Below are 24895 nucleotides of genomic sequence, written 5' to 3' on the forward strand. Positions count from 1 at the left end.
AAAGTGGGCTCAAAGCGTCTACTTTCAGCTTCCAAACAAAAAGTCAGATTGAGCTATAGGCTGACATCCATTCCTGTGCTTTTCCAATTAGGCGGAATCTAGCGCAGTTAATCACAGGGAGATAAAGTCCATGTCAGATCCTGTCACTAACCTGAAGATCCAGCACCACTAACTCTTCCCTTCAAGCGAACTTTCAAAAGAACAAGGTTTGCCCTCCACAAGTACATTATCATTAGAGCAGACTGGAGCAGGAAAGAGTTATTACGTACAGCCTTACACCCCATAATTAATCAAGATGGATTCTTGAAACAAAAAAGAGATTTTGAGAAGAATGTCAAAAGGCATGCTTTAGATTAAAATGAGAAGTTAACAAGGAGATATGAGATGCCGACTTCAAGGATTCAACCTCTATTAACATCTAAGGGCCAGCGTAATCATCATCAGATGTGAAATCTAAATTACTTTCAAAGATCCTACAATGATGTAAATTAATCATCCTCACTCCACCCAAATCTTGATTTGCATTCGATATATCTTTTATCCTTTCCCACTTACCTTAAAGAACAGATGAAAGCAGATTCATTATTTCACAAAGTCGAGCGGGGCAGTAAAAGCGTTGCACTTTGTCAACGCTGCAGTGGCTCAAAGATCAAGAACTTCACAAGAGAAATTGATTTTACTTTTTTTTAAGGTCCCTTTTGCTTTTCTCACCTGGATAGCAGATGAGAAGATTGTAGGGGGATTAAAATAAAAGATGCAATGTACCGCAAACGCAGAACACGCAGGGAGGGGTCTTTGCTGCCAATGTCGGAATACTAAAGGCTGCACTGTATAGGGGGGTTGCACGTAAGGTCGTCAGGTCAAAGGGCGTGACGCATGGAGCAGCTCAATCCATGTGGAGGACATGGCTGCCTCGGCACACACAGTTAACACACGAAATGCGTACTTTCTTACCTGTTAAAAACTGCCAAAATGGTAAATTTCTGCGCTGTAAATAATTGTGGGTGCTGTCATTGAAAGCGGGATGGTATCAGGTTTATATTGGTGCTATGTCATGGTCTTTTACAATCCGCGACTAATAGCCGCATTCATTGTCCTGTCCAGACAGCACCATCTCGATAAGCCTTCTCTATATAAAGCAAACTCAAACTCAGAGCAATTTGATTGCAATATTGTGGGGTTATTTTTTTGGGGGTGACTAAGCACTCAAAACCAAATGCTCTAATATCTTTGCTCTGAAGGAGCGCATCCCTCGGGACAGCCCCCACTCCCCCCCCCTCGAGGACAAGCCCCCACTCTCACCCCATTTTTCCTCTTGGGGACGCTGTCACTGGCCCGGCTCCGCCCATAGGGCCCGGGTGGGGAGTGACCGGGTCACTGGGACCGCGCTCTGGGCAACGTCCTAGCTGCAGCAGAGTTGGGGACGGTCTGCTCCCTCCGCCCACCCAGAGTCACTGACCGCTCTGCACCAACACCCCGACCTCCTCCTCCTCCCCTGACCTCCTCCCCCCACCCACCCCCGGCCGCGGAGATAGATGGCCCGGGGTCCTCAAGCGTGCAACCAGTCCAGATGCTGGGACAGCAGCAGCCATAGTAAATGCTTACCTGCAGTTCATCACGTGTCCTCCATTTGGGCTTGCGTGGCAACAGTACGGGTCACGGGTTGTGACCTCGACTGCCGTGCAACCTCCCTACACTTTGGCTTGCACCATTATGGTTTACATGGTACAGGTCCGCCTTCGATTTTCCAGCACTCTTGGTAGATTATCCGTGTTGCCGCCCAACCAACAGAGGTCAGAGACCAACAGCACTGGAACGGTCCACCTAGGCTGCCGAGAGGCTGAGGTAACAAACTTAACAAAGTCACACAAAGTGAGTCGGCCTCGCAAGTCGGCTACGGGAATGGATCTGCCGGCTCCAGCCGGCCCGGAGTTCCAGAGTCCCAGTGGGTTTTCTCCGGGTGCTCCGGTTTCCTCCCACACCCCAAATACATGCAAGTTTGTTTCTCCTGGTGCTCTGGTTTCCGGGAGAGAGTGTTTGGGCCGAAGGGCCTGTTTCCCCACTGTAACTCCAAACTCATTCTGTTCTATCTTGGCCAATGTTCTTTGCAACTGAGGACAGGTTTCTTCTTTACAATTTCACTGAACAGTCGTTTTCCTGTTTTCAATCGCAGTGTGGTTCTGGTTTTTAAACAGGGACTCTAATCTTACTACAGCAGTGGAAAACACTATAAGCCACCTTTTGAACGAGCATGGACTTGTTTATCTAATTGTACACTTTTGCACTTTCTCTTGTTTATTTCACAGTCTTCTTCTTTTCCCTGTCTTGTAGAATTGATGTGGGATTTATGTTTCCACGTGCTGTGTGGGTGTGTATGCCTGTAATGTTGCTGCGGGCAAGATGTCCATTGTAACCTCTACCTCACTGTGCTTATGCAAAAGGCAATAAACGCAACTTCACGGGTTCAAGAGAATCGGAAGGTACTGCAGATGCTGGTTTATACCGAAGATAGACACAAAATGCTGGAGTAACTCAGCAGTTCAGGCAGCATCTCTAGAGAAAAGGAATAGGTGACGTTTCTGGTAGGAGATCAGTTCAGCTCAGGCTCCGGTTCCTTCTTCAGATACAAATCACTTTAGAGATGCAGTGCGAAAACAGGCCCTTCGGTCCATCAAGTCCGTGCCGACCAGCGAGCCTCGCACACTAACACTACCTCACACACTTGGGACAATTTACAATTTTACTAAGTCAATCAACCTACAAACCTATAAGTAAGTAAGTAAGTTTATTGGCCAAGTATTCACATACAAGGAATATGCCTTGGTGCTCCGCCCACAAGTAACAACATGACATACTGTGACAGTTACGAATGGCTCAGAAAAATCTAAACATTAATAATAATAAAACATTAACGATAAAACACCATTGATCAAGCATGTGAACCAACAAAATACCAGATCAAAGGGAGGCCACAGATTTTTGGCTGTTGAGTAGAGCAACTACTCGTGGATAAAAACAGTTTTGATGTCTGGCTGTGGCAGCTTTGACAGTCCGGAGTCGCCTTCCAGAGGGAAGTGATTCAAAGAGTTTGTGGCCAGGGTGAGAGGGCTCAGAGATGATCTTGCCCGCTCGCTTCCTGGTCCTTGCAGTGTACAGTTCGGCAATGGAGGGAAGGTTGCAGCCAATAACCTTCTCAGCTGATCGGACGATTCGCTGCAGCCTCCAGGTGTCGTGCTTGGTGGCTGAGCCAAACCAGACCATGATGGAGAAGGTGAGCACAGACTCTATGATGGCTGTGTAGAATTGGACCATCATTGCCTGTGGCAGATTGTGCTTCCTCAGCTGCCGTAGGAAGTACATCCTCTGTTGTGACTTTTTGGCGTCCATACGTCTTTGGCGTGCGAAAGGAAACCGAAGATCTCGGAGAAACCCACGCGGTCACGGGGGGGAACGTACAAACTCCGTCCAGACAGCATCCGTAGTCTGGATCAAACCCGGGTCTCTAGCGCTGTAAGGCAGCAACTCTACCGCTGCGCCACCGTGCCGTTCCGCCCACTGTTAATGAGTGGAAAATGCCTGAAATTCAAGAAATATTATTTCACGGGTGCAGTTTTGCGGTAAACTAGGTGTGCTGTTGTGGGACAGATACTCAGCACTGACCTTGGCTCAGGCAAGGCTGTGAACCAAAAATGATAAACAAAGGCATTAAACGCACAAAAGGATGTTCAATGAAGATGACGGAGAAGTCGATAAGTCTTTCATCTTTTATTTTGGAATTAGAAATTACAATTAGTTAGGAATAAGACTTGAATTATTTTGTCATTCTCAGGCTGGGTCTCTTCTTCAGACTCAAATCTGAAATTTCTCAATTTGTGGGACACTTCTCCCATTCTGTCCCCCCGTTTCCAGGTGGGCCGAAGGGCCTGTTTCCATGCTGTATCTCTAAACTAAACTACTGGCAATCTTCTTCTTCTTGGGTATGGCGTGCACCGCCTAAAGTTACATAGAAACATAGAAACTTAAAAATAGGTGCAGGAGGAGGCCATTCGGCCCTTCGAGCCAGCACCGCCATTCATTGTAATCATGGCTGATCTTCCCCAATCAATAACCCGTGCCTGCCTTCTCCTCATATCCCTTGACTCCACTAGCCCCTAGAGCTCTATCTAACGCTCTCTTAAATCCATCCAGTGACTTGGCCTCCACTGCCCTCTGTGGCAGGGAATTCCATAAATTCACAACTCTCTGGGTGAAAAAGTTTTTCTCACCTCAGTCTTAAATGTAGGACAACTTGTTCTATTTGCTCTTATTTGATTGTGCACGCCAGGTTGATTGCATTCGTCGAAACAGGGCGGACTATGTGATGCTTCCACCCCACTACTGGCAATGAGAACTTGGCTTGATATATGTCAAGTGCAACAAGGCCGAATTAAGGGTCTATAGTCAAACTTTGACCTCTGTTTAGTTTAGTTTAGAGATACAGCGTGGAAACAGGCCCACGGTCCACCAAGTCGGCGCCCACCAGCGATCACCCCGACACTATGTTATCCTACAGCGGGGCTAGGGCCAATTTCAGGGCCAATTAACCTACAACTCTGCACTTGTTGGAGTCAGTGCAAGAAACCCGGGTCATCGGAGAAAACCTACGCAGTCACCGGCCGAACAGACAAACTCTGTACCGACAGCACCTGGAGTCAGGATGAACCCGGGTCATGGATGCCGCTGTAAGAAAGCTCTACCGTTGCGCCACCGTGCTGCCCCATATGAAACAACTCAAATCAATATTTAGGTTCTCTTACTTGTAATACATGAGAAGACGTTAAACTGGGAAGCTGATTGGCAATGGAGAGTGGTGATGAGTAAGGTTGCTCTTTCTTCATATGGGTCATAGTTTTTTGAGCAAGGGGGGGCCATTAGGACTACCCACCATTCCATCAGGACAACTTTCCACCATTCCATCATGGCTGATCTGTGGAATTCTCTGCCACAGAAGGCAGTGCAGGCCAATTCACTGGATGTTTTCAAGAGAGAGTTACATTTAGTTCTTGGGGGCTAACGATCAAGGGATGTCTCTGAAAAAAATATCCAAAGAGGTACTGATTTTAGACAGCCGTCTGTGCCATGATCCACATATTCACCACCCTCCAGTGCTGGCTCGAACTCTGGCCGCTTCGAGCGTGAGACTCACGCCCTCAAGCAAAGTCTATGGCAATAAAACTCGATCACTTGATTTTGACGCATTCATGCTTGGTGGGGTACAATGTAGTCATCAACGATACAGTGTGAAAACAGGCCCTTCGGTGCAACTTACCCACCCCCGCCAACATGTCACAGCTACACTACCTGCTTTTGGTCCATATCCCTCCAAACCTGTCCTATCCATGGATCAGTCTAACTTTTTCTTAAATGTTGGGATGGTCCCTGCCTCAACTACCTCCTCTGGCAGCTTGTTCCATACACCCATCACCCTTTGTGTGGATAAAGTTACCCCTTAAAAAGTTACCTCTTAAAATAATTTCATACAAAAAACATTGAAATCATACTTCTCTACAGTGCACTAAAACTGATATGGATACATCAAATTTCAAAAATGTTCCTACCCTGGGAGGGGGGACCCCCTTCTTCCACACCCTCTCCCCACTCAGGTTGCTCCACTCCCTCACCGGGTACTTCCCCAAGGGTGATCAGTGTCGCACAGCCTCCCCCTTTTCTGCTAATGCTCCATCCACTTTAAACTGCAGGAAAAATGCATTCCCGTAAGTTAAAAGGGGCGCTTCAGTATGCACCATGGTGCACAATTTCAAGGAATAAATGGGGGTTTCCATACCACTGAGAGGGGGACACCCTCCTTTCCCACGCAGAGAGTTGTGAATCTGTGGAATTCCCTGCCACAGAAGGCCCCCCAGGCCCCCCCCCCTGGATGTCGCTATAACTCCCTCGGGCTTGGTCTCTCGCAATTTCTCACTCCCAACTCTCAGGGATGTTGGCAGCCCTGCCACCCTCTGACTAAATAAATTCCTCCTCATCTCCTTTCTAATGGTACGTCCTTTTATTCTGAGGCTGTGGAAACATCCTCTCCACATGCACTCTGTCCAGGCCTTTCACTATTTAGTCAATTTCAATGAGGTGTCCCCTCATCCTTCTACACTCTTGGGTCTGCAATGATTTCCTTGCATTCTTTAATCTATTCCGCGGCGCAGCATAAAGGTCTTGCAAAGACTCTGAACACGCGCAGGGTTGCACACTCCTGCATTTCACAAGCGCCGCCTTCCAGTTTAGGAAATGCCTGCCGCCTGCCAGGTTAAAGCCAGGTTTGCTAAATCTGCTATCGCTGTTCAGTCTTGGCCCCCGGCGTCGCTGTTAGCATGCACCCTGCCGCAGGTAAACTCCTCTGCCCTTGCGCGCTCAAAGGGTTAACCCTTTGTTGCATGCACAGTTACCCCTTCCAAAACAGTTCGGGGAAAAAGAGCTCGCCGTCAGAGCAGCCAAAATAAAGCCCTCGCATACCTAGTCAATATAATCAGGCAAGCACATCCCCTGGGAGGGGGGACCCCCTTCCTTCCAGCCCTACCCTCAGCCCACCTCCGAAGCTCTCCCCTCCCTCCTGGGTACCCCCGGATAAGCATGTGATCATGATCGCCAGCCTCCCCCCTTTCATGATGGATTTCGCTCCAGGATCCAATTTAAAGCCTATATATCTGCATCCCAAGTGTGTAGTTAAAAGACTCGCTACAATATGCACCATATTGCACAATTTCAAGCTAAAAAATGCAAATGTTCCATACCATTGAGAGGGGGACACCCTCCTTCTCCCCCCCCCCCCCCTCCTTCCCCCCCCCCCCCCCCCCCCCCCCCCCCCCCCCCACCCCCCCCCCCCCCCCTCCTTCCCCCTGACCCCCCCACCCCCCTCTGTCACCCCGCTGTCCCTCCAATTTCCCTCCCTCTACCCCTCGCTTGGCACCCCCAATTTCTTGGTCTCCTCCAATTTCTCACGCCCAACTCTCACCCAATGTTGGCAGCCCTGCCACCCTCTGACTAAATAAATTCCTCCTCATCTCCTTTCAAACGGTACGTCCTTTTATTCTGAGGCTGTGCTCGCTGGTCCGCGACTCTCCCACCAGTGGAAACATCCTCTCCACATGCACTCTGTCCAGGCCTTTCACTATTTAGTCAATTTCAATGAGGTGTCCCCTCATCCTTCTACACTCTTGGGTCTGCAATGATTTCCTTGCATTCTTTAATCTATTCCACGGCGCAGCATAAAGGTCTTGCAAAGACTCTGAACACGCGCAGGGTTGCACACTCCTGCATTTCACAAGCGCCGCCTTTCAGTTTAGGAAATGCCTGCTGCCTGCCAGGTTAAAGCCAGGTTTGCTAAATCTGCAGCGCTGTTCCCTCTTGGCCCTGGCGTCGCTGCCGATTAGCATGCACCCAGCGCAGGTAAACTGCCGCATGCCCTGCGCGCTCAAAGGGTTAAGCTTTTTGCATGCACAGTAATCCCTTCCAAAACAGCTCGGGGAAAAGAGAGCTCGCCATCAGAGCAGCCAAAATAAAGCCCTCGCATACCTAGTCAATATATCAGGCAAGCACATTCCGCTGACCTGTCATAAATTCCTCCCAGCAGTACCAAGGCAGCGTACACCTCCGAAGCTCTTCCCTTTGTACCTGCCTCTCCTCGGATAAGCATGTAATCATGAGCTGCCACTGGAAGGTGACCCATTAACATGATGGATTTTGTGCAAGGAACAAATGGGCTGAAGCCTGCAGATCTGCGTCCTTAATGCACCTTGGCCTTTTGTTCTGTCATATCAATATCCACACAGGGCCTCATTACAGGACGACACAACACACTGATGCACACAAAGGGTCAGCCACCACATCCTCCCATGTCTGACTGGCTCCAGTGTGCTCCCGCTAAATCTCACCCAGAGGACTCCCAGTAGGTACCCCCCCCCCCCCCCGTCCCCCCCCCATCTCCCCAAAGCTGGACGCATCTGAAAACATTTTACCCCCTTCTCGACGCAGAATGAGTAGCAACTAAATGATCAGAGCTATAATAGAGCTAAAAGTCATTCCGCATGGTTTGCGGGAGAGCATTAACGAAGGTGCCTGAGGGAAGCCAGTTTAATGTGAAAATAATGCAGTGTCCAAACGCAACACTTTTATTCCAATATTTAACAATGGACAAGTGGCTTGAGTTTAATTTACCGCAAACACGTGGCTTCACTGTTTAATATTAGGTTGGTTGCACAGAATCATGGTGTCCTTTTCTGCATCTGCAATGATTTCAAATGTTTTAATTGTCTACAATTACATTCACACACACACACACACACACACAGATACTTCTTAGCCCCCCCGCTCGGTCATGGCTGACCAGGGGTGTCTCCAGGGTGTTATTCCCTATATGGAGGTCGCCTGTGCGTGACTTTGTTTAACGTTGGGAGACTGGTGCACAGACAGCCACCCCACGGTCCTTGACAGATCTGGGTCAGGATCCAGTGGCATGGAGTCCGAGACGACCGGAGACCCTTTTCTGCTGCAGCCTTCATCCGCCTTCCCAGCCGTTGTGACGCTCCACTAAGGTCAGCCATCGTCCTCCACCTGTTCCACCGTTGAGGTCTTGGTTGGATTGCTCTTTGTCAGAGACCTCTCCCTCGACCTTACCAGGAGCATAGCTCCAGACGGCATCGCTCTCAGGATCTCAGGTTCACACAAGCTTCTCCACCACGACAAGGTGACAATCCATAGATACATGCGCACACAAATACTCAAACACGTCCATGCACACATATACATGCATAAACTTGTATGTACATGCATACACATACGCTCCCACACATACATGCACACATCTAGACGTACATACATGCATTCCAGCACATACAAACATATGCATTCCCATACATATATATATGTTATACGTGTACATACACGCACCACAGAACATGTATGTGCACGCACGTACAAACATGCACACACATCCACACTCTCATGCACGCACACACTCACATGTTGTGCACACACATGCACATGAACTCACATGCATACACACACACAATTTTGCACACACACATGCACATACATGCACAAACGCCCTCACACATACACTTTGAGTTACAGTAGGAATGTAATCAAAAGAGTATTCCAGAGAGCATTCCAAAGACGTACAGGTTTGTAGGTTAATTGGCTTGGTATATATGTAAAATTGGCCCTGGTGTGTGTACAGAAGTGTTAATGTGTGGGGATCGCTGGCCAGTGCGGATACGGTGGGCCGAAGGGCCTGTTTCCGCGTTGTATCTCTAAACTAAACTAAGTAGAGGAGCCAAAATTCTCTTGTCACCATAGAAGATTGGCATTTTCACAGTGCTTTTCACAGCCATAGGATGTTCCAACGTGCTTCACATCTGAAGAAGGTCTTCACCAGTGAATCCTTACACGGCCACCTTCTGCACTGACACTTTCCCACCTCCTGCTCTTTGAACGTGTTGAACAAGCACATGCCCATCTCTCTCACACTTCCTCCGATGATGACGTCCCATTGCAATGAATGATGGGGAAAGACATAGAAGCAGAAAAGTAACCCTGATTCTGTAAACGCACGGCAGGTTCTGCTACCAAAGTCAATCTGTTCCTCCTCTCCACTCCCTTGCTGTGCAGAATTACAGAATTGTGATGACATGGGAAAGATGGAGAGGAGCAGGGCGCCGAACACAGGCAAATGGGGCTAGCGTAGATGAGGCATTATGGTCAGCATGGATGAGTTGGGCGAAGGGCCTCTTTCCGTGCTGTACGTCTCTATGACTCTGAGAAGGAACAAGCTAACTGCTTCAGATAGGGCAGGTTAGTGTTGCAGATGGAACTGTTCCCCAGACATGTTCCATTGATAAGAGTCATGTTGTCCCTTCTTGGCCAATAAGCAACTATATATTTCTCGCATGTTCTCCCTCATCCTTGATTTTGGCTGCAAATCTTTTTTCATGAAATGCTTCTTCATTTATGGTTCAATGGTATTTTATTTGTCACAGGAGCAACAGCACAGTGATGTTCTTGCCATGTATTTACACATGTCCAAAGTCCGGTGGGTCGTGGTCTACTGGAGCGGCTCCTGATCCAGGCGAGCCCCAGGCTCCTGCAGGGCCTACTTCATCCATCGCCTTCGACCGGATGGGCCCCACGGACCGACGTCCCTCTCTTCACCCAGCCATCTTCAGCCACTGGGCGGCACCACCTGAGAGTAAGCCCCCAGCTCACTCTCTCACAGGCGCTCAGTGGCTCCCACTACAGGCCACTGTCCACCAGTCCAGCCTTCTGGTCACACGCCCCACTGGTCCTGCCGAATGGAAGGGGCCTCTCGGTCGGCATGGACAGGTTGGGTCGAATGGCCTGTTTCTGTGCTGTATGACTCTATGACTCTTAGACTGACTCTGTGGGTCCTCCGATAAAGACAGGATGAGACCTACCCACAGGTGTGGAAGTGGAGTGGAGGGAAGTCAGTGGGTGAGATGGTGCACTCTTTAGAGATGCAGCACGGAAACAGGCCCTTCGGCCCAACCGGGTCCACACCGACCAGCGATCCTCACGTACACTACCCTACGCACACTGAGGACTATTTTACAACTTGCCAAAGCCAATTAACCTACAAACCTGTGCATCTTTGGAGTGTGGGAGGAAACCGGAGCACCCAGAGAAAACCCACGCAGTCACGGGGAGAACGTACAAACTCTGTACAGACAGCACCCGTAGTCAGGATCGAACCCGGGTCTCTGGCACTTAATTGCCCTCTGTAAATTGCCCAGTAGCGTGTAGGGAGTGGGTGAGACAGTGGAATAACATGGGACTACTGTCAGCGAGTATCTGAATTTCCACTCGTGAACTTGGTGGGCCGAAGGGCCTGTTTCCACACAGTATGTTTAAACCCTAAACCAAATCTAGCCCACTACAGAGAGCAGTAGGTGCACTGATTAGGCTATCAAGGCCTAGTTGTAGGAGCGGAGTCAAATGCAGTTATAGGGTAGGAGTGGAGGTGACACTACACATCAATTGTTCCCTCCAGATTTTCATGTGAGATGCTGGACTGGACTGCAGGAAAAATGTTCCCAATGTTGGGCGAGTCCAGAACCAGGGGTCACAGTCTTAGGATAAAGGGGAAGCCGTTTAAGACTGAGGTGAGAAAAAACTTTTTCACCCAGAGAGTTGTGAATTTGTGGAATTCCCTGCCACAGAGGGCAGTGGAGGCCAGTCACTGGATGGATTTAAGAGAGAGTTAGATAGAGCTCTAGGGGCTAGTGGAGTCAAGGGATATGGGGAGAAGGCAGGCACGGGTTATTGATGGGGGACGATCAGCCAAGATCACAATGAATGGCGGTGCTGGCTCGAAGGGCCGAACGGCCTCCTCCTGCACCTATTTTCTATATTTCTATTGTCGTCAAGGGCAACCTGCCGATAATTCCATGACTATCTGATGGCTGGTTCCCCAACCACTTATTCCAGTCTACACAATCATTTCCTCACTTGTTAAACAGCGATCACAGCTGAATTTAGTGTTGGATTTGAGTCAATTTACTGCTTATCAAATAATGTTAGATCTCATTGTAAATGAAAATGTAGAATTAACTGTTAATTAGCGGGATGCATCACAGCATGGTTTGGGAACAGCTCCATCCAAGACCACAAGAAATTGCAGAGACTTGTGGACGCAGTCCAGACCATCACACAAACCAACCTCCCTTCTATTGACTCCATCTATACCTCACGCTGCCTTGGCAAGGCCAGCAGCCTAATCAAGCTTGAGTCTCACCTCGGTCACTCCCTGTTCTCCCCTCTCCCATCAGGCAAGAGGAACATAAGTGGGCAAACGCACACCTACTGTTTCAGGGACCTTTTCTTCCCAGCTGTTATCAGGCAACTGAACCATCCTACATAACAACTAGAGAGCGGTCCTGAGCTACTATCTACCTCATTGGAGACCCTCGGACTATCTTTAATTGGTCTTTACCGGACTTCATCATGAACTAAACATTATTCCCTTTATCATGAATCTGTACACTGTGGATGGCTCGATTGTAATTATGTATTAACTTCCCGCTGACTAGTTATGATGCAACAAAAGCTTTTCACTGTACCTCGGTACACGTGACAATGAACTAAGCCAATGTGTTTGGGTGCCCACAAAGCAGGCATTGATTGCGTTCTCTGTAACACAGTTAGGCTTTGCTACTGAGTAAAACTGACACTGACGTGACCGGCCACCGCTGAGTTCCATCCCCAGCCTTCTGGGCCGCGACTCCGACCTCCATGGGTCTGTTGCTTCCCAGCCATGTCACATGCTAATGGATTGCGGCTGATGAAGGGGCCACCGTTTACCGGAATGAGATGATGTTCGGGGGTTCCAGCCCCGCCATAAATCAACCCCTCAGTCGCACGCGTGCCGCCAGCCATATGCTGGAGTGCTTTCCCTTTGTCAATCCTCGGAAGGCCTGCTAGTCCAGGCATCCAACACTCTGGCCACCAGCCAGGCCCCTTCTGCCCAGCGACCCATGTCGGTGTGGTGCTAGACAAAGGCCACCGAGCAAGAGTTGATTTATGGTCTGTCAACTGTGCCAGAGGAGCAGCACGGGCCGGCTCCCAACAGATGTCAAAGAGGATCAAGATTTAAGAACGGGAGTATGAATATTCAAAAGACGATGACAGAGGATTAAATTGCGGATATTGACCATGTCATTGCACACACACACACACACACACTGCTTTGAATGTGACCAACATTTGATATCACACAAGACGTGTAATTTAGTGCTAATCCGTGCCGATTTGTGGGGTCATTTCGCGTTGAGCAGAATTGAAAATATCCAAACTCCTTTGGTGCGAGAGATTAACAGAGGGCAAAGGTTATCGACAAGGAGAGTTGTTTATGATTCCAATGCACACCCGGGAAATCCAAGGGGTTTGTTCAGCTCCGACCCAGTGTTGTCGCCAGGACAACGGGCCTCTAGAACCAAGATAAGACCAGAGTATTTTTTGAAATTTAGACAAAGGGGATAACATGGTGACTCGTGTGTGTGTGTGTGTGTGTGTGTGTGTGTGGTCTACTATCTTAGACGCTCCTACACATCTTAGGCAGACGGCTGTGGAGGACAAGTCAATGGATATTTTTAAGGTGGAGGTTGACAGATTGTTGATTAGTACGGGTGTCAGGGGTAATGGGGAGAAGGCAGGTGAATGGAGTTGAGAGGGAAAGATAGATCAGCCATGATTGAATGGCAGAGAAGGCATGATGGGCGATTGGCCTAGTTCTGCCTCTATAACATATGAACTAATGAACTTGCACTATTGCACTTGTTATGATTGTGCCTCATGCATAATAGGATTGTCACTTAATTGCATGCAAAAACAAAAGATTTCACTCTACATAGGTATACATGACAATAAAACGCCATTGAAATATTGCCTTGTTGTTCTTCTTCTTGCGTATGGCGTGCACAGCCTAAAGTTGTAGGACAACTTGCTCTATTTGATCTTATTTGATTGTGGACGCCAGGTTGATTGCATTCGTTGAAACAGGGCGGACCACGTGAAGGTTGCAATCTCCTACCCCTGCCTTGGTGTTGGGGGAAGGCATCAAACAGTGAGTGTTTAGTTTAGTTTAGAGATACAGCGCGCAAACAGGCCCTTCAGCCCACCGGGTCTACACCACCCAGCGATCCCGTACATTAACATTATCCTGCACACACTAGCGACAATTTACAATGATACCAAACCAATTAACCTATAAACATGCATGTCTTTGGCGTGTGGGAAGAAACCGGAGCACCTGGAGAAAACTCTTGCAGCTTACGGGGAGAGCGTACAAACTCCGCACAGACAGCACCTATAGTCGGAATCGAACCCAGGTCTATGGCGCTGCATGCGCTGTAAGGCAACAACTCTACTGCTGCACCCCCGTGCCACCCAGACGGCTGCTAGATTATTAAATCCTCTTCATTAGAGACTCCACTAGTACAGACACCGGAGAGGAAATAATTGATTTTTGTTGGATTAGACAAAGTCCACCTTTATCTGTGCTTTCTCGAATACTTTGCATCTCCCTTAGAATGGAGTGGTGTCACAAGTAGATCGGGTGAACAAGAGGCTTTCAGTGCATTGGCCTTTATCAGTCAGGGTAATGAGTATAGAGATAGGCATGAAATGCTGGAGTAACTCAGCGGGTCAGGCAGCATCTGTGGAGAAAAGGGATGGGTGACGTTTCGGGTCGCTACCCTTCTACCAACTTTCCACCAAGAAACAATATCTCTCCAGTATCGGAAAATGGGAAACATACCGCTCAAGAACAGGGACAACATACAGAGCAACAACCATAACTAATGTACTGGAGTTCCTGTCCAGCCTTCATCACGATGAAGGTCTGAGCTATAGCACTATTGTGCTAGAAGTGCACTGTCAGCCTATCTGGGGCAGGCACCAGGACAACAGGCCATAGGGTCTCATCCGCTGGTGGCCAAATTAATGAGAGGGATCTTCAATACAAACCCCCCCTAGACCTAGGCACACCAAGATCTGGGATGTCAGTATTGTCCTGACATACGTAAGGGGATGGCCACCAGCCAGATCCCTCACTCTGGAACAGCTAACCCTGAAAATGGTTATGCTGATGGCGTTAGTCTCAGCACAAAGTGTCCAGTCACTTTACCTAAGACTGGACAATATGGTCATAACATCAGACCAAATAACGTTCACTACTCAGGAGCTGGTAAAACAGAGCAGACCAGGAACTTCAGGACTCATTATGGAATTCCGGGCGTACCCACCTGACCCCCGTTTATGTGTCATGACTCACCTACTACAATATATCAACACCACCAAAGATCCCTGAGGGAGAGAAAAGGCACTATGGGACAACCACAAAAAGCCACATGGTCGGGTGTCATGTCAAACCATCTCTAGATGGCTCAAACAGGTATTGGGAGCTGCTGGAGTGGATACTGATATTTACACATCTCACTCCACCAGGGCAGCGTCTACATCGGAGGCTAACAGAATGGACGTGCCATTGGACCACATCCTAGCAACAGCGGGGTGGTCCATGGAAAGAACTTTCCAAACATTCTACAATAAGCCAATAGTAAAACCTATTTCATTTGCAGAGCGAATTTTAGACTATGCAAATATTTAATTTAACCCCGGGGGAGCATTATTTTCTTTGTTATTGTTTCAAATAAATATCATTATTGTTTTATAAACAGATTCATGTTTGATTACAATAACATACTTCCTCCCTTGGATGACTTTGGCAGTGAGTGAAGCATGGACTGTTACACGGTTTGAAATCACAGAGCTTTAAATTCTTCACGTAGTCACTCATGTGACTCCGAAGTAAAATAGTAAGATTAAACGAGAACTTACCAGTTTGAAGTTTGATCTTTATTTTATGAGGAGTTACGATGAGGGATTACATGCCCTTCGCTCCCACCCTCAATTATAAAGGTCAACTGGTATCTTAGTTCTCCTTATCTTTACTATGTTTATTTCAATTATTGTGTTGTTTCTGTGAATCCACACCGCTGCTTTGAAGTATGTCGCACATGCGTGCTGGCGGGTTCTTCACGTAATCCTTTATCGTAACGGCTCATAAAATAAAGATCAAACTACAAACTGGTAAGTTCTCGTTTATTCGTACTATTGTTGGTCGGTGTGGACTCAGTGGGCCGAAGGGCCTGTTTGTGCGCTGTATCTCTAAAGGTTAATTGACTTGGTAAAATTGTAAATTGTCTTTAGTGTGTAAGATAGTGTTCGAGTGTGGGGGTCGCTGGTCGGCACGGACTTGATGGACCGAAGGGCCTGTTTCTGCGCTGTATCTCTAAAACTTGCCCTACAAAAAAAAAATCCATAACTTTTGAGTTACAACTTAACCTGATTGTAAATCTAAAAGTTTTTTTAAATGGCATTTGTATTTATGTGTTTGTGAATAAAACATCAGGCAATGGCCAAAAGCTGAGGAGACGGGCCAGCAAGGCATCCTGCCCTGAGTAAAGCAATAAACCAGGATAGCCTGACCCAAACTCAATGGTTTATAGAGTATACACTGGGGCGCAGGGACGCAGCAGGTAGTGCTGCTGCATCTCAGCTCCGGACACGCAGGTTTGATCCCGACCTCGGGTGCTGTCTGTGTGGAGTTTGCACGTTTGCCCTGTGACCGCGTGGGATGCACCCGTTTCCTCCCGTCCCAAAGATGTGGAAGATGTGGAGGTTGGAAGGTTATTGGGGCACAAGGAACTGAAGATGCTGGAATCCTGAGCAAAACACAAAGTACTGGAGGAACTTGGCAGATCAGGCAGCATCTGTGGAGATTTGGGTTGGGACCCTTCTTCAGACTCCAACGAGCGGTTGACTGGTATTGCGTGGGGGAGTGGTAAAATCAGGAGGGGATCTGATCTTATGGGAATGGTGGGAAAATTCATATAAGAATGGGTACTTGATGGTCCATGCAGGCTGAAGAGCCCTTCTCTCTGCTGTATCCCTCTACAAGTCCCACTTATAGAATGGGCTCACAGAACCCACTCTACCCTTCAGCACAGACAATGCCATTTCTGAACGATAATACAGGTCTACCACTGATTTTCCGGCAACTGATGGTCCGGCACCTCCTTTAATCCGGACAAAATCACGAGAGCACACTTGAAATCCTCCCTCCTACACCCCACACACCCATGGCTGTTCCCCCAAAAATGTGGCGCCCAGGCCGGGTGTGGCGGCTGATCCCGACCTCATCGGGACTTCCGCTGCCGATCGGCGGGTTGAATTTGCCCCCTGCGGCCGGTGCTCTGGAACTCCAGCCCGGCCGGAGCCAGCAGATCCGTTCCCATAGCTGACTTCCGAGGCCGACTTTGCGGGCCGGTATCTCGGCTCCTCGGCGGCCGAGGCAGACAGTTCCGGTACCGTTGGACTCCTCTCAGATGCTGTGTCCTCTGTTGGTCCGGAAAAACGGATAATCCAGAAAGGATCTGGAACCAAGCTTGCCTTAAAATCGGTGGTGGAAATGTACCGGCAATTACCTGTGTCGGTGACTGGGGTCACTGAGGAACACTGAGCAGGGAGTTCTGAATAATGCTCCTGCTCTCTTAAATTAATTCCTCAGTGCATATCCTCAACTTATTTTAGGTTCATGACCAAACAACCAGTTGTTCTTTGAAGAAGGTTACACAAAAAAGCTGGAGAAACTCAGCGGGTGCAGCAGCATCTATGGAGCGAAGGAAATAGGCAACGTTTCGGGCCGAAACCCTTCTTCAGACAAATAATATGTTCTTTGAAGAAGTTCTCCTCCTCTCTACTTTGATGAAGTTGTCCAGGATAATGGACAGAGTAACTGAAGTAGTTTTACTCTGGGATGGGGCACTTGAAGCAATTCGCTAACAGATATTTGTCTCAAATTTACATTTCGCAAAATTCCAAAAATGGGAACTTATTTGTGATTTCCATGAAAATATCACAGGATGGAAATCTCTCACGCCCCTCCCACACCTGTCACCTCACAGCACCGGCGACCCCGTTCAATCCTGTCTGTGTGGCGTTTGCACGCTCTCACTGTGACCGCGTGGGTTTCCTCCCACATCTCAAAGAACATCTTGGAGCAGAATTAGGCCATTCGGCCCATCAAGTCTACTCTGCCATTTAATCAAGGCTGGCCTAGCTCGCCTCCCAACCACATTCTCCTGCCTTCACCCCATCACCCCAGACCCTGGATGTGCAAGTCTGTTTGTTCATTGACCTCCGTAAATTGCCCCGAGCGTGGGAGCAGGGAGTGGATGAGAAAGTGGGATCGCATGGAGCGGGTGATCGATGGTCGGCGTGGATCCGGTGGGGCTAACAGCCCGTTCCCATGCTGTATCTCTAAACTAAACTTCCTTGTCATTCTCCTTCCTCCATCTTACACTCCGCCTCCCCCTCCTCCCTCGTACCATCCTATCCTCCCTCACGATACGATACAGTGCGATACGATGGAACTATTTATCCCAGGAGGGAAATTGATCTGTCAACAGTCATAAAAAATACACAATACGTGAAACGTGAAATTAAAGTGACGAGTGGAAAGGGTTGGGGGATGTGCAAAGATTGTGGAGGTGGGGGAGGGGTGGGTCAGTCTACCTCACGACAGAAGGGGGAGGAGTTGAACAGTTTGACAGCCACAGGGAAGAAGGATCTCCTGTGGCGTTCTGTGCTGCATCTTGGTGGAACCAGTCTGTTGCTGGTGGTGCTCTCCTCAGGTTGGCCAGTGGAGGGGGTGAGCTGTATTGTCCAGGATGCCCCGCAGTTTGAGCAGCATCCTCCCCTCTAAGACCACCTCCTATCAATCCAACTCCACCCCCAGGATGGAGCCGGCTTTCCTGATGAGTTTGTTGATCCTATTGGCGTCCGAGCCTCACCCACCTCTCTCTCTCCTTGCTTTCTCCGCGTAAAGACCTGCTTCGTGTGATCACCTAGCTGGAGGTGGCTTTATCTGCAGCATGCACAGTCTGGGACAGCACAGCCAGCGCAGAATGCCAGTCCTTTCAGGTGAGGCAGAGGTTCACTTGCATCTCCTCCAAACTCATCCACTATATCTTGGTGTGGACCTGTGCGAGACTAAGCACAGACTGGGCAGTCCTTTCGCTGAACATCAGTTGACCTACGCGATCACCCAGTTGCCAAACATTTAAACTCCCCTTCCAATCCCACGCTGACCTTTCTGTCCTGGGCCTCCTCCACTGTCAGTGTGAGGCCCAATACAAATCGGAGGAACAGCGACTCAAATATCACTTGGGCAGCTTACACCCCAACGGTATGAACATTGACTTCTCTACTCAAGTAACCCTTGCATTCCCTCTCTCTTGTCCCCCCATCCCCCACCCGAGTCGTCTGGCTAGTTTCATTGTTTGTATCTCTCTTTATCACCACTTCCACAGCCAACAATGGACCATTGTGGGCTCCAACCTCCTTGAGTCATCAGTGCCGGCTCGGATTTGATCTGAATCTTTTCATACAGTACCTCTCGTCTCCCTCTCCCCTGATTCTCAGTCTGAAGGGGGAGGTTCGACTCAAAACACATGCCTCAGAGGGCGGTGGAGGCGGGTTCTCTAGATGCTTTCAAGAGAGAGCTAGATAGGGCTCTTAAAAATAGCGGAGTCAGGGGATATGGGGAGAAGGCAGGAACGGGGTCCTGATTGGGGATAATCAGCCATGATCACATTGAATGGCGGTGCTGGCTCAAAGGGCCGGATAGCCTACTCCTGCACCTATTGTCTATTGTCTATTGAAACGTCACCCATTCCTTTTCTCCAGAGATGCAGCCTGACCCACCGAGTTACTCCAGCACTTTGTGTCTATCTTTGGCAGAAAGTTTACGGAGGAGAGTGAGGATCAGGCACTGAACCTGCCTGCGACGTCTCGAGTTTGCTTCAGTGATGCTGACTGTAATATGAATTCTGCTGTATTTGTTGTTCAAGCAGATCTGACTTGCTTACATTAAAAATAAAAATAGGAAAAGCATGAAAAAGTCGACAGCTTTGGAAGCACTGCCATAAATTATTTTGCAAAATATTTATCAGTGCACAAAGTTACTGTTCCCCGTCAATACTGAGCATTCCAGACAGATTATAAACATTATTGAATCACTCCCTGCGTTGCCACCAATTTACCACTGGTTTATAAACCGTTAAGATTCATTAAGTAAAACTGATGCTGTTGGTGGAATTGAAATAATTTGGAAAAGTGGAAACCTTCAAGCTTTAAGGTAAAGTGCTTTCAAATCAATGAGGCAGACCCGACTGCAGAATCACCCAGAGATTAATTTTCTCCTAACTTGTGTTTTTTTAAATAGTCTCATCCTCTTGGCCATAAGGACTTGGGTTTACATCGATTATCTCAAGGTGAGCTTGTCCCTTAAGTCAGAGGCACTGTCCCACCATCTAAACCAACTAATTGACTCTCCAAGGACCATGCGCAGTTATTGAGTGGTTGGGCGTCTATTGGTGTTTCACCATTTTTCAATTAAAATCTTTCTGAAGGACGCATGCACTGAGAGAGGAGTGAGGTTTTGAAGATGGCTTCTCTTGAAGTAGGTTGAGCAGGCTGGGACTCTATTCCTTGCAGCGCAGGAGGATGAGGTGGTGATCTTATAGTGGTGTATAAAATCATGAGAGGACTAGATCGGGTAGATGCTCAGAGTCCAGATACTTGTGTCCAGAGTGAATCGAGGACCAGAGGACATAGATTTAAGGTGAAGGGGAAAAGATCGAATAAGAATCTGAGGGGTGACTTTCGTACAAAGGGTGGTGGGTGTATGGAACGAGCTGCCAGAGGAAGTGGTTGAGGCTGGGACTATCCGCTACATTTAAGAAACAGATGGACAGGTACATGGATAGGACAGGTTTCGAGGGATTTGGACCAAATGTGGGCAGGTGGAACTAGTGTAGCTAGGGCATGTTGGCCGGTGTGGGCAAGTTGGGCCGGAGGGCCTATTTCCACACTGTATCACTCTGTGACTCTTTTACACAATGTCCCAGTAACCATGCATGGTAGGGATGTTTCTGGATAATTAGATTAGTGGAAATTTCAGACACTTCATTACAGTGTGTGTTTAACCCTTGGCGCCAAGGTATATTTTTCAAATGTAGACAATTAAGAGAGAGTTTAGTTTAATTTAGTGAATACCAAGCCAGTTGACCTCCCAACCTGTACGTCTTTGGAGCGTGGGAGGAAATCGAAGATCTCAGAGAAAACCCACATAGGGTCACGGGGAGAACGTACACACTCCATACAGACAGCACCGCGAGCACTGGTCTCTGGCGCCACCGTGGTGCTCACTGGCAATGATTTTAAGTCAGAGACCAAATGCAAAATGTAGACACGAGGAACTGCAGGTGCTGGTTTACAGAAAAAAGGGCAAAAGTGCTGGAGTAATGCAGGTGGTCAGGTAGCAGCTCCGGGGAACATGGAGAGGTGACGTTTCGGGCTGGATAAGCGAGGGAAGATTGTGGTCATTCGGTTGGTCAGGTCAATTATCTAGTTATCTAAAACTCACACGGTCATAGGGAGAACGTGCAAACTCCGTACAGACAGCACCCATGGTCAGGATTGAACCCGGGTCTCCGGCGCTGTAAGGCAACAACTCTACCGCTGCTCCACTGTGCTGCCGTGATGTTTAGCGGGTATCTGCTATGAGTAAAAGAAGGGGAAGTGGTTCTACTGTGTGACAGCCCTGTACAGGGAAGAAGGATCTCCTGTGTCTCCTGGTGAGTGAGTGAGTGAGTGAGTGAGTGAGTGAGTGAGTGAGTGAGTGAGTGAGTGAGTGAGTGAGTGAGTGAGTGAGAATGGAAACAGGCCCTTCAGCCCACTGAGTCCACGTCGACCCATCAATGACCCATCCACACTGGTTCAATGTTATCCAACTTTCTCGTCGACTCTCCGCACACTCGGGGCCATTTGCAGCGGTCAGTTAACCTACAAACCGGTACGCCTTTGGGACGTGGGTGGAAGCTGGAGCACCTGGATACAGACAGCACCCGTGGTCAGGATCGAACCCGGGTCTCTGGCGCTGTGAGGCAGCAACTCTACTGTTGCGCCACCGTGATATTTAGCTGGGATGTACTAAGAGTAAAAGGCTGCGGCAAGGAGAGTGAATGGTGAGCTGGGGAAACTGGAGCAACCTCTGTCAGCAATCACCAGCACTTTGTTTGACCAGTGGTTGATGTAAAGTCCCTGGGTACGTCAAGTGAAGTGACAGCTCGGGGCACGGTGCACACACACACACACACACACACACACACACACAGTCAGCGCTTGTTTCTGGCAGCTCGCTAAGCTCACTGCCTCTAGCCTTCACCAGCAGTGTTACTACCACATGGTTGATATCAGCACCAGCAAAAACAAACCAGCCCTGGGCTGCTCGGTGGCGCAGCGGTAGAGCTGCTGCCTCATGGCGCCAGAGTCCGGGGTTTCAACCCTGACTACGGGCGCTGTCGGGATGGAGTTTGCGTGTTTTCCCCGTGAGCTGCGTGGGTTTTTTCCGGGTGCTCCGGTTTCCTCCCACACTCTACGCACTGTCTCTGTGTACTACCGCTGTACACTTGTACTGTATCTGAGATGCTTATCTAAGATGTATACAAGTGCTTATGTATAGCGATACTTGAACTGAACTGTATACAAACACAAGTTTCACTGTACCTCAGTACATGTGACAATAAAGTACCTCTGTGGGACTACATTCATCAGAAGTACTGCAACAGTTCATGAAGGTGTCCGGATGTTTCCCCATCATAGGTTTAGTCGAGTCGAGTTGAGTTTAGAGATACAGCGCTGAAACAGGCCCTTTGGCCCATCGAGCCCTCACCGACCATCGATCCCCGCACACTAACACTATCCAACACACACACACACACACTAGGGACAATTTACAATTATACCAAGCCAATTAACCTACAAACAAACCTTTACATCTTTGGAGTGTGGGAGGAAACTGGAGACCACGGAAAAAAACCCAAACGGGTCACGGGAAGAACGTACAAACTCCGTACTGAGATGCTGCCTGACCCACTCAGTTACTCCAGCACTTTGTGTCTATCTTCAATGGATGCCAGCTTCTGCAGATCCTTTCACACACCCCATATTTTCTTTGTTTTGTTAGTTATGACATGCTCAGTTTTTAGTTAAGGTCTGTAAATATCTTGATGCTTTCCTCTGATGCCCTATAACCAATGAATAAAACGTTTTGAATGCAACTACTGGTCTTGGCAAATCATTGAGAATTCAGTGATCCTACAGACTGCACCAGTTCACACAGCTGCCCTGACCTGAAACGTCACCTGTTCCATGTTCTCCAGAGATGGTCATAAGGTCATAAATGATAGAAGTGGAATTAGGCCATTCGGCCCATCAATTCTGCTCCGCCATTCAATCTTGGCTGATCTATCTCTTCCTCCTACCCCCATTCTACTACCTTCGCCCCATAACCTCTGACACCCGTACCAATCAAAAATCTATCTATCTCTGCCTTAAAAATATCCACTGACTTGACCTCCACAGCCTTCTGCGGCAAAGAATTCCACAGATTCACCACCCTCTGACTAAAGAGATTTCTCCTCATCCCCTTCCTAAAAAAACATCCTTTAACTCTGAGGCTATGACCGCTAGTCTTATAATCTTATATGAAACATATAAGATTGTTAAGGGCTTGGACACACCAGAGGCAGGAAACATGTTCCCGATGTTGGTGGAGTCCAGAACCAGGGGCCACAGTTTAAGAATAAGGGATAAACCATTTAGAACGGAGACGAGGAAGTATTTTTTCTCACAGAGAGTGGTGAGTCTGTGGAATTCTCTGCCTCAGAGGGCGGTGGAGGCAGGTTCTCTGGATGCTTTCAAGAGAGAGCTAGACAGGGCTCTGAAAAATAGCAGAGTCAGGGGATATGGGCAGGAACAGGGTACTGATTGGGGATGTTCAGCCATGATCACATTGAATGGCGGTGCTGGCTCGAAGGGTCGAACGGCCTCCTCCTGCACCTCCACATCCATTCTATCCAAGCCTTTCACTATTCTGTACATTTCAATGAGGTCCCCCCACCCCTCATTCTCCAAATGCTGCCTGACCCAGAGTTACTCCAGTACTTTGAGACCCTTGATCAGAAGGTCAGCAACAGTTCATGAAGGTGGATGTCCCCAGCCATCTCAAGGGCAATTAGCAATGTGCGATAAATCACGGAAACATAGAAACAAAGAAAAATAGGTGCAGGACTAGGCCATTCGGCCCTTTGAGCCAGCACCTCCATTCAATATGACCATGGCTGATCATCTCAAATCAGTGCCCTTTTCCTGCTTTTTCCCTTGACTCCTTTAGCCCTAAGAGCTCTCCGTCTCTACCCATCGCACCTCTTGTAGTCTTGGAGCGATGAGCCGACTGTCGGTCCTGTCCAGGAAGTTGCCTTCGTCCCGGATGGACCGCAGGTCATCCAGCTGCTGCTCCAGTTCCCTAACTCGGCCCTTGAGGAGCTACATCTGGACACAGTTCGCACAGGTGTAGTGGTCGGTGACACCAGCCGTGCCCCTGACTTCCCACATCCTGCAGCAAACGCACCGCAGTAATATTCCTGCCATCACGTCAATAAGTTTAAATATTTAAATTAAATACACAACCGGATAAATGAAGCCTCATCGCCAAAGACTCACACTTTACCTCGCCAACAAGGCCACTCTCCTAGAGCGAGCCCTACCTTTATTTGCTAATCAATTAACCAATTTACTAATTAACTAACTTACTAATTAACTAATTTAGTTTTGCAGCCAATCCCCAGACGTTACACTCAATGTTAAAGTCAGAAGTTGATTGTCACGTGTATCGAGGTGCAGTGAAAAGCTTTTGTTGCGTGCTATCCAGTCAGCAGAAAGACAATACATGATTACAATTGAGCCATCCACAGTGTACTGATACATGATAAAGGGAATAACATAACATAACATGACATTTACTGCAAGATAAACTCCAGTAAAGTCCGTTTAAAGATAGTCCGAGGGTCTCCAATGAGGTAGATACAGTAGTAGCTCTCTAGTTATTGGTTTAAGGCCCATCGCACTTGGCAACTTTTTCGGCGACTGCCAGCATCATTGACTGACGTTTCAGGTCGTGATGACATATTGACACGCGGTGTTTTTTCAAGTGTCACAACATTTTTTTGTCGCCGCTGGATTTTGAAATGTTCAAAATCTTTTGGCGACACTGATGTGACGTCGGCAGTCGCCGAAAAAATCACCAAGTGGGACAGGCCCTTACACTGCCTGCTATTAGCTGGGAAGTAACTGCCCCTGAATCTGGAGGTGTGCGTTTTTACACTTCTATACCACTTGCACGACGGGAGAGAGGAGAAGAGGGAGT

The sequence above is a fragment of the Leucoraja erinacea genome, chromosome 31 (genome assembly GCF_028641065.1).
Source record: "Leucoraja erinacea ecotype New England chromosome 31, Leri_hhj_1, whole genome shotgun sequence".
NCBI lineage: Eukaryota > Metazoa > Chordata > Chondrichthyes > Rajiformes > Rajidae > Leucoraja > Leucoraja erinaceus.